The sequence below is a fragment of the Malania oleifera genome, chromosome 1, assembly GCF_029873635.1.
Source record: "Malania oleifera isolate guangnan ecotype guangnan chromosome 1, ASM2987363v1, whole genome shotgun sequence".
Lineage (NCBI taxonomy): Eukaryota > Viridiplantae > Streptophyta > Magnoliopsida > Santalales > Ximeniaceae > Malania > Malania oleifera.
In genome coordinates, this window is record NC_080417.1 from 72,693,324 (window position 1) to 72,699,951 (window position 6,628).

At 32.9% G+C, this 6,628-nt stretch overlaps 1 non-coding gene across 1 annotated transcript; it reads left to right on the top strand.

The window, feature by feature from the left end:
• Nucleotides 1-6,286: 6,286 nt before the first annotated feature.
• Nucleotides 6,287-6,367, top strand: TRNAL-CAG (transfer RNA leucine (anticodon CAG)). Its single transcript has one exon. It is a non-coding gene; the product is annotated as a tRNA-Leu (tRNA).
• The last annotated feature ends 261 nt before the right edge of the window (nucleotides 6,368-6,628 follow it).

A 6,628-nucleotide genomic window follows, 5' to 3' on the forward strand; every position in this document is an offset into this window, starting at 1 on the left:
ATGATGTTTTCTATTATTATTATTATATGAGATGAAATATGTTTATGGAAATTTAATATGTTCTACCTTGTTATGATTATATATGTTTTCTTATATATGATACAGACTATTTTACCAAGTGTGTTTATGTATTGTATATGTATAACACAAGAATACTCATGCTGTCACACACTGGTATTAGTTTATCTTCCCTTACTGAGAGGTGTCTCACCCAAATTATATGAACATTTTAGGAGCCCTAGATAGAAGAGCGGATAAAGTTCCACAACACTAAAGTTCGATAGTCCTACCTTACCTGAAGGGTAAGTATTTTGCTAGGGTCAGACGACTTTTTGGGTAACAACCCTAGGACTCTTTTTGGATATTCTCGAGATGTATATATTTATATGGCGGTTGTAGTAAACTCTGGTATTGTATTGACTGATATTTTTATTTGTATATGATATCACGTTTCCTGTTGTTTAGGTAATAGTAATGAATTTTAGGTTACCCCTGGTACCTTGGGTCCAGGTGGATTATGGTTTACCAGGATGTTATTATGTATTAATATGGTAAATAAGCAGGTCGTTACACAGGCACTTGAAACTCTCAGGTTGTTTTAATTTTTTACCTCAGTTAATTAGGGTAAATCAAGGTTTATTTCTTAAACTCATTTAAATCATTTTTAATAATTAAATGTGTGTCCCTAACGGTTATAATTTTGGCCTTCTATATATATATATATATATATATATATATATATGGGTTCATTTTTAAAAATTAAAAGATATTAGCATACTTGATTAGCCAAAAATCCTCTGTTTTTCAAAGATCATATCTTTCACATACTAAGCTCATACACTCATTCTTTGCTATTCTTTTGAGAAATCCAACATCCTAAAAGTGTTACTAAGTGATTCAAAGTGCTTAAACTCTCCTTGGTTTTGATTGCTTTATTATTTTTCGTAGAGAGTTTTTGCTAGGATTTTTCTCCGATTTAATCAATAGATCATTGTGTGGGAAAATCCTTGTAACTAGTGAGTCTTTGCATCTTGGTTGCAAGACTCATCAAGCTTGGGTGTTTTTGACTTACAAAGATATTTTTCACAAGCTTACATTTTTCAAATATCTCTTGATCTATTATTTTGAAAAAAAATCTTGTTTGAGATATTTTGAATATTCTTATTGAAACACATTGAAACTTGTGGTGATTGATTTTCTTTGATTATTTGTTTCAAAGTTTGTTAGGAAATACACTCTAGATCTTGACTATATATTTACATTAGATTGAGTGTTTAGCACACATTATTAAGCACTGAGCATATCTGTGCTTGCATTATTATCTGGATTGTATTGTGGTACATATTTTCTTGTTGAGAAGCATATTTCTGTGTACACAAAATTTATATTGAATATTTGTTGTATTCCATGTGTGGGCTTGAAGAATGAGACTAACCCAATTGAATAGTCCCGGATTGGCTTAGACCCTGTTAGGAAAGTTAGGTGCACTATCCTTATAACATCCCAGAAAATGATAAGCTTGGGAATGAAAAAAAAAATTAATAATAATAATAAAATAAATAAAAAAATAAAAAAATAAAAAATTAATTAATTAATTAATTTTTAATTTAATTAATTAATTAATTAATTTTTAATTAAATTAATTAAATAATTATTATCATTAATTAAATAATAATACTATAATATACATTAGATATATATATATATATATATGTAAAAGTTATAATAATAATATATATATATATATATATACGTATATAAAACAAAACAAAACAAAACAAAACAATTAAAGCTTCTTGAAGCTTAAGCTTTAGGAAGCATCTTCTTCTTCTTCTTTTCTTCTTCTTTCTCCTATTTCCTGCGTGCACAGAATCTTTCTCTCTCTCTTGCTCCTCTCATTCTCTCTCCCTCTCTCCTCGATTTTGTGGCGAATTTTCGCCCGATCGAAAATCAAAAGATACCGTTAGGCTCCATTCTCCGCTGCCATCATATCTATCGGAGCGGATTTGTGGTAGGAGCGGCGTAAACGTATCTCTTAGGATAAGCCAATTTTCCCTTTTTCTTTAATTTCTTGCAAATTATAAGCCTAATCGACGAATAGACACCACCATGAGAATCTAGGGATGATTCTCTACAAGTCTAATGGGACGAAATTCTTGTGGGGTCATCATGGGCAAAACCCCAAATTTGGGGTACGGGGGTTATTAAGGGGCTTATTTTTAATTAATTATGATTAATTTAGAAATGCTAAAATGTTGAGCATCTGGAGTTGAAGTAGGATTTCTAAAATTTAGGGCGCGGGTGAGCACCACAGGTGTAATTTTGGGACTCGCAGGCAAAATTCATAAAATTAAGTAGGGCTGTTAAATGTTAGTTTAAATATTAATTTAAGGTATATGGAGCCTAGGGAAGGTTAGATGGGTATTATTTTGAAAAAATAGATTAATTAATCTGGAAAAAATGTAAATTGTAGGAGTTAAATTTCAGGCGCCAAGGGCGTAGGATCTAGGTGTTAACGAGACTCTCAGTAAGCCAAGTAAGGGGAATAAATTATAGCAGTATTTTTAGAATTACTATTTAAATTATTATGTGAAAATGTGCTTATGGTATTTTGTCTGAAAATTATTACGATATAAATATCAGATAAATTGTATGGCATTCGAATGATTTTAAATTGTGATACTTTGGAGGGTGAAATATAACGATGAGTAATTTTTGAGAAAATATTGAAATGAAAATTATTGATGTGATTAGTGAAAAATAATGAAATATGGTATTTATATGTGAGTAGAAATGCTTTGCCTGAAAGATGAGATTTTGTGAATTTCCGATATTAGAAAATAATGAAATGTGGTATTTATTTGTGAGTGGAAATTATTTACATGAGAAATGAGTTGTACAAATTGTTGATATGAGTATTTTGGAAAAATGTGAAAAATACGTAAAATTATAATATATGATATTACGAGATGATGAAATGTGCACAGAAAATGATGAGAATATTTATATTAAACTGAATTATGATATACTGGAATATGATTGATGAAATGTCAATACCGCATAATGAGTACGGGTATGTGGTAGTGAATCCTGATGGATGGTTATGATATTAAGCACGGTACCATTGCTAGTGGTGTTAGTGCAACCACACGGACTCTTGGAGCATGTGACGTGACAGTCGACTGTGCCATTTTGTAGAGTTGTTGGGCTCCCTGAGTCCGGATCAGGGTTATAGGTCTGCTAGTCGTACTACAGACGCGATATGTGATATGATATTTGATCTAACCGGGTCGGCTAATCGCGGTTAGATCCATCCTTCGGACCGCACAACCTTGACCATAGGGGGAAGCATGGCGTGGATAGAAAGATCCTCAGGGTGGCCATGAGTTACAGACGCGATGTTGGTATTTGATACCGAGGATACTCATGAGCTGGAAAGTAAAATGAAAACGAAAAATAAAAAAAATGAAAGAATGATAAAATTTGCTAAAATGAGAAATGAAAAGAAAGAATGGAAATTGAGAAATAAAGAATGATAAAATTAAGAAATGGAACCGTGTGAGTTAATAATATAAATATTTGAGGCGAGGTGAATCTCTCCGCCTGAGGGCTTACTGAGTAAGGTGAGTGCCCTGATAAGTATCAGATGTGGTCATACCTGACTGCATAATGTGTTAGGGCAAAGGGAAGCTACTTGTATGGGCGGGTAATCTTTCCTATTCTCAAGAACTTTGCAGATAATTGTGTGTTGGAAATCATTGAATTTGAGAAATAGTTTTAAAGCTTATAAAAGCTTGTATTGTATATCTATATGATTATGAGAATGTGTATATCAGTGTATTTTCTTAGATGAAATGATGATTTGAAAAGTAAAGTATATTATAATTGAACTCATATGGCCACACACTATAAATAATTTATTCCTTCTTACTGAAATGTGTCTCATCCAAATTATCTAAATTTTTCAGGAAACAGGGATAAACCAGGTGATAGAGTTTCGTGATCATAGGGAGTTAGGACCCTGACACACAGGGTGAGTTTTTGGATTAGGGGGTGTGTAATTTCCCCTAGAGTTGTTTATGATAATGATGTATATGTGTGTATGTAGATACTCTGGATATTGTATTCTGAATCATATAAATACATTGTCTTCCACTGTTAGGTTTTATAAAGAAAATGACCTTTTACCCAGTACCCAATGCGGGTCAGGTCGTGCGAATGATAGTAGGATTGTTGACGTGGCCGATTTGTGGATGTTATTGATGACAAGTGATCATTTATTTATTATTGAGAAAAAAAATTATACAAAAATCAGGGCCTCACAATCCTAGTTAGGTGTAGTTGTAGGTTGATGTCAGCCCCGTTAATTGACCTGATTGTATTAGGTGCCGCTCCACCCATGAAGTGAGCTTATAGTGAAATCCTTGTGCTGGTGAGCCAAGGCAGGGACGTAGGCACTTTGGCCGAACCTCAATAACATATCGTGTGTGTAATTTACATTTTCGCAATTTATTTACCGCACGTATATGTTTTATTATGAATGATTGGATTTATAATTGCATAGATAGACCATAGGTTGCGCAATACTATTGTTAGACTAGTTGACCTAGGAAAGAATTTTTAAATATCCAATTCACCCCTCCCCCCTCTTGGGATTGCACCAAAGCTAACAAATAGTGCATTTTTAGTGACGAAAATGAAATGAATTCTTCACTAATACTTTCATCACTAAGGGTAGATTTCCCGCTTAAACTATTGCGAGAAAATATTAGCAACAATTTTTTGAGTATTAGTGACGAAAATGTTCGTCACTGATATTGAACTATTAGTGGCAATTTTTGAAATCGTCACTAAAACTCTTTCCCAGAAAACCCCTCTTCCTCCTTCGTTTCTTCACGCTGAATCCCCCAAATCTTCTCTCGCTCGAAACTATTCCCTCTCCCAACTCCCTCACGTTCCTCCTTCCTCCTTATTTCTTCATTTCTTGACTTTCTGGTATTAGTGACGGTTTAAAATCATTACTAAAGGGCTTCTGTTTTGTAGTGAATCGTAATTTAAAGAATGAAATGATATCTTAGATAGAAAACATGCAAAAAGACCTATTTGGAGATACAAGGTCCACAACAAAAACTTATGCTATAACTTGCCCGCAATATTTCGAAAGGAAAGGCCGAAGGGGTTTGGCCAACCTACTTTTTGTCGGGTAGAAATTTAAGGGCAAGTGTCTCAATCACTCCACAATCTTCTCTTGGTCAAACTTCTCATGATGATTTCCTTCAGACTCAATAGCACAAGGGCATCAAACTCCTTTTATAGACAACATCAACTATAAGGGTCATGAGTATCTTTTGTTAGCCAATTACATAGAAGAGAATGAAGAACCCAATCTCACAAATCAAGAAAATTGTGATGACTCTTTAGTCGCTAACTATACTAATAAGGAGAAGGATTATATTATGATTAAGTATAAAGGATTGTGTGCCGAGCATTCCAAGCCTATTGATAATCAACGTTTCAATGATTTTGAGAGAGAAATTGATCTCATTGGTCAACGGGATCTTAAAAAAGTTGGTGATATAGATAGGCTTGATTTATCTCAATAGATTCTTATATCAAGTCTTAGATAATTAATGAAGAACTTGATTTAGATATGGGTGAGTTCATCGAGGAAATTATTGAATTGGGCAAAAATCACACCTTGACTTAATTCAAGTTGAATATAAGGTGATTGGATTATGTCCTTAATTCATAATTTGCTCAAAAGATTTAAGTCAAAATAAACATTATTTGACCTATAAAAAAATTATAATAAACTTAAATATTTTTTAAGATTGAAAAAAATTATAACATATATATATATATATATATATATATATATAGAAAACATACAAGTCTATTTTCAAAATTGTAAATGCATCTCATCTTATTTTTAGGAACAGTTCTTCCACATATAACGTAATACAGTATTCAGTGGCACCTCCAAAGTCCCCGTCAAACGCATGAAAGCCAAAGCTTATTCTCCCACCGGCATTACTAGAGGCCGGCACTACTTTTTGCTGCCATTGGTGTTGCCGATCACCAAGTCTTTAGCTGTCTTAACTCGGAAAAGAGAAGAGGAGAGAGGTTAATTGATGGGGGTGGTGCTCTTCCAACTGGCACCTTTAGGCAATTAAAACTACGTCCATCATGTGCTTATCTTCTGCTTCAGGTGATATTTTTCAGCTAGCGGGAATCTAGTTTTTTTAAATATAGTTTATGTTTTAAAGTACATTTCACGTTGTCAAAGGTCAAGATGGCCGAGTTGGTCTAAGGCGCCAGTTTCAGGTACTGGTCCGAAAGGGCATGGGTTCGAATCCCATTCTTGACATCTGTGCTTTTATTTATGCTGGTAGCTAACACGTAGAAAACAAAAATATATAGAGTACTTATCCCTTAAAATTAGAATTTTTAAATAAAAAAAAGTGATATTTAATTTATGTTTATTGCAAAAAATGATTCTTATAAATTATTTAAGTAAATTTTGAGAAGTGATCTAATATAATTTTTTGCTTAGATTTCACTTCAAGCCTTGATAGCACTTAAAAATATATATTTATAGTGCTTATCACTTAAAATAAGTATTTTTATA